Source organism: Eucalyptus grandis, chromosome 8, assembly GCF_016545825.1.
Source record: "Eucalyptus grandis isolate ANBG69807.140 chromosome 8, ASM1654582v1, whole genome shotgun sequence".
Classification (NCBI taxonomy): Eukaryota; Viridiplantae; Streptophyta; class Magnoliopsida; order Myrtales; family Myrtaceae; genus Eucalyptus; species Eucalyptus grandis.
Genome location: NC_052619.1, coordinates 27,256,160 through 27,260,842, shown reverse-complemented (window position 1 = coordinate 27,260,842; position 4,683 = coordinate 27,256,160). Strand labels below are relative to the sequence as shown.

Genomic DNA, 4,683 nt, shown 5'->3' with positions numbered 1-4,683 from the left:
TTGATATTATATCGACCCATCTTGGGATAAAGTGCAGGTCTGATACTGATGGCGGTCCGCAATTGATACACTTTAACAAACTGACCTGTATATGGTGGAAAATTGCCAATTTGCACCATGTCTAATCACTAATGGAGTAGCTATGTTATCGCAGCGCCCAAACAGCAAAAAAGGATCCAATCCCTGTAAAGAGAGCACGCGAGCATGTGGTTGATCATTCAATTCATCAGATATGGGATTATCAATGCCTAATTCACGAGTAAACATATTTTCCTCATGAAACATGGAGTTAAACTTGATGCAGTCTCTTAACAGTGCTTGAATGATCCTTGGGTATGCAATATCCACTTCAACATGCATTCAAAGCAGAGCGCCAGCCAAGCACAATGCATAAAGACATTCAAATTGGGGAGGAGAACTAGCTCTTAGGACTGAGAACTGATAAGAGATGAAGTAGAATTGTGGTATCTTGTTGATATATAGGAAAGTAACTAATTTGCAGAAGACAACTCACTTCGGAGGATTTTCCTCAGACATACATGTTGGCAAGCACTCAATGAGACAATCATGGTTAGGCTCCAGGAAGGATGCAATCTGCATTTGTGAGAACATGAGCATAAATAGAATCTTTTTTTAACAGAAATATTAGCAAAAGTCAATAAGAATGGAGAACTAATGAATGAAAGATGCTAACTAGGGAAGGCAAAAGAATTAGGTTCTTTTGCAAAATCTAATGTGGATCATCCTTGATGATAATCTCAAGTTGAGAAGAATTTCCTAAGAGTATGATCACAAGTTCAACTGACTTTCCCCAGATCATGATCTCAAAACTAGACCTTTTTTGAATCAGCTCACAACTATCCAAGATCAGCTTCAACTGCCCTTTTTCTGGTTTGGAGTAGTCACGACTTGGGTCACCAATCAATCCAGAATATTTTCAATACATTCAACAATGCTTAAAAGTTCTCTTAAAGGCATCTGAAGAATATTTCAAAAGATGAGGAGAAATGCATATTTGTGTGGTGGGTGGGTGGGTGGAGAAAGAGAGAAGGCCTTGGGAATACCGTTGTTGACCATTCCCTATAACTCGATGGAGCGTGGACCTGATTGCAAAAGCAAAGCAAAGTATAGATTTGACAAAATTAAGTAAAAAGAAACAGCAACTCAAATTCAAAAAGAGAAGAATAGAGAATGACTTGCTAAATATAGAGAATAGCAGGACACCAACTAGATTCAAGCAAAAAGCTCATTTCATATATCATTTAAACATGTTCTACCGTGCATGATGACAATGCATGTTAAGCCATTCTGTCATCAGAGATCCCAGAACACATGCAAAGTTTAGTATCCAAAGTTGACCAATAAGAGCTGAGTGATAATAAAAGCACTAGAATAGCAAATTTATTGTTTGATATTCATATAAATTGGCTCTCCGCGTACAAATTAATGTAGGTCACCAAAATATCATACCATCTTCAACAACCGTGTTTAACATGGAAATTTTTCCTGACCAATGTCAAGAGTAGATGCTCTTTTTGCTACTAATGGCCACTGATATCAGAAAGAGCCAAGAGAGTGCAACAGAAGAAATTCTGTTGGAGTTTGGGACAGGTTAACAATATAGTAGCCTGCCATAAGATAATCTCCAACCTTCATGTTCAAAGCTTTCCTCTTGCCAATTTATCTATATAGACTGTTATTAAAGCATATTACCTGAAAATACAATTGCTCCATCGTTCTAGCATATCACCAAGATTCACTATGAATGCTCTGTACAAAATAGTCACAGAAAGAATGTTACTTTTCAGGATTACTGTGAGATTCTTCTGTTCCGTATTTGTGATGATTATGTATAACTGAATCTAAGCAATAATCTAAACAACTAAAAGAGGGTAATTACATAAGTAATTTTAAAATGCATATGATGCATGGTAGTTCTATGACTGTCGACCTGCTCAAAATTAACCAGGAAAGAATGGTGGAATACCATTGTGAGAATGTGTGTAAGAGTGTTTTCTTGAAGAGGGAGGGAGGGAGGGAGGGAGGGAGGGAGGTTCATCAGCAAGGCATCAGAAGGATTAAACTGATCGAAGTTAATATGTACACTTAGATGCAAATTGCAGAAAGGAATATAAATGTGGATGAGGGCACCTCTCTAAGTTAATAAATGGAAATCCATCTTTATCACTCATCTGACAATATTACTCTCTCTAAACTAGAATATCGCTGCCTTTGTACAATCAAGAACTATAGTAGCAGATCGGGGTCAGACAAAGAAGCATTTTTGTCAAAAAGTTGTCACAAGTATTGGGGTAATATTCCACCTAACACTGACATGAAGCAATCTTTTAATCATGCGTATAAGGGGAAACAGTGCACATTCCCCAATAAACCAGAAGTACAAGATTAAAACAAAGTTATTGCAAGTTATATTTGTAAGCCATGAATCATAAGAATATAAATCCTAACATGATGATCTTCCACCAAAAGCATTACTCTAAATATGAGATCTCTAACATAATCATCTCAAATTCACCATTGTAATGCAGTTGGGCTTTACCCTCTCATAGGTTGCACATATTCCCATTTCGGAGGTTTAGCATCCTTGTTCTTGCAAATCTGAATAAGTTCAAAAGTTTCATGCATTATAACTAGGCATAAAGTCTGCACCAACAGTTTTATAGGAGAAAGTTTCATACTTGGAGACCCGGGACATCATCTGTTGCCAACAAGGTAATAAATCCAAAGTCCGAATGTGCCCCAGCTCCATATATTCCTTTAAAGGGATCAGAGACTAGACCTAAACAAAGAAAAGAATTTCCACCGGATGAGAAGAAAAATTTGCAGGGTTTAATATAAAGTTTATTGAAGTAAAATCTACCTTCATAGTGCAACAAGCGCAAGGTCGCAATAGGCTCGCCAAGTATTTCTGGCTTCTCAAAAAATCAGCCTCCAGATCAAGTGCTAGAGCAATGATCCTTGTAACTACTTTTGCCACATTTCTGAGTGTGCACATTTACAAATAAAAAAAAATTACGAAATTGACTACCATGCTTTGTTTATAGCAACAAATTACACTTAATCTTGCCACAAAGATCATCTAGGCATTACTCTTGGATCTAAAAGTTAAATGATTTAGAGTTGGAGACCCTATTGACTGTAATATCAGCCATCCCATTGTGGGCAATTAGACACTTGCGTTGAGGCTCTTTGGTCATGTGATTAATGGTACCCCGACGGCTAAAAATAAGTGGTTCATATTGTAGCATAGTAGCTTTGGAACAATACCTCACAAAATTGTTTAATCGGCCGCTATTAAATAACCAGAAGAGTTTTACGTTGGCCAACACAGGATGAGAGGCCAAGAGAGCATATTCAGTTCAGGAAGTCAGAGGCAATTTAACTCCCATTGGGCCACCTTCAAAATTGCTCCATATCATCTATAGTAAAAAACTCACAATGCTTGACAATGAAATTTTTCCATCGCCTGCCTCCATCTTGGCAATATATCTAGTCAAAAATACAACAATGAAACCAAAATAAACATCCACGATCAACAGCTGATTTATGTCAGACAGAAATTACATTAAACAGCAGTTTACCCTCAGAAGGCCAGAGGTTTGGTCCAAAATGAGGCTTCTGCGCACGAGGATCGTCCTGTGTTACTTCCACTCCATGTATCCCTCCTTATAATCTCCTATAAAACGTCAATAAATTTCATTACTGCTCGAACAATCTTCAGAAGATGATAAGCAGATAGGTAATAAGTTTCAGCTAAAACTTTGTCTTAGAGCTTAGCACTTCGAACAAATAGCTCCATCTTCTGTGTCAGTTCTCTCCAAGAATACAAATCAAAAATAGGAATAATAACTAATTCATCTTCGTTTTCTAGGACCTGCTACTCAACCACCACCTGATTCCAAGAAGCTATCAAAATCACCAGCTATTCATCTATGTCCATTTTAAGCAGTAAAATCTTCAGCAAGATGATCAGACAAAACCGTTTATCTGATTTTGCAGGGTCAGGACCTGATCGAACAGGAGTGTGTAGCCTCGGTGCTTCTCGTTCCTCAGCAGCTTCATCTTCTCGCTCAAAGGCAGACCGAAGAACCGCCTGCTCTGGACGAACACCTCCTCCATCAAGTCCTGGCTGACTCCATGATTGATCACGTAGAAAAGCCGGAATCCAAGCACGCCTGAGGCCAACGGATTGGATTCATCCGTCAGCGTCCTCTCGACTAAAAAAAAAACCGGTTTCCTCGGTTTCATGTACCGGAAATCGAACTGAAAATAGCGGAAAAAGGCGGAAGAATCGAAGACCTGTTTGAGCAGGAAACCGACCGTCGGATATCGGAGCTCGAGAGGTCGATAAGATTGAGACTTGAAGCCGGAACCTCCGGCGACGTCGACGGCGTTCGCGTCATCCATGCTCGCCGTCCGTTCGCCTGACTGATTTCACGGTGATGATGACGACCGACGATGATCGAGGCCGGACGGGAATTTGAGTTGCAGGTGATGGATGAGAAGTGGCTGAAAAAGAACGAGAGAAACGACGGCGTAGGACGAATAAAGAATCGGCAAAAGGCATGCGGCCATCGGTGATGCCCTCGTTCCCCGTCTTAATGCTTTCTATAAATTTTGAAGCATTTTTTCTGTCTAATTATTCCATTCGGTATAACTAAT

General features: G+C 39.2%; 1 pseudogene; it reads right to left on the bottom strand.

The window, feature by feature from the left end:
• Nucleotides 1-325: 325 nt before the first annotated feature.
• On the bottom strand, nucleotides 326-4,428 carry LOC120287107 (annotated as a pseudogene).
• Nucleotides 4,429-4,683: the final 255 nt, after the last annotated feature.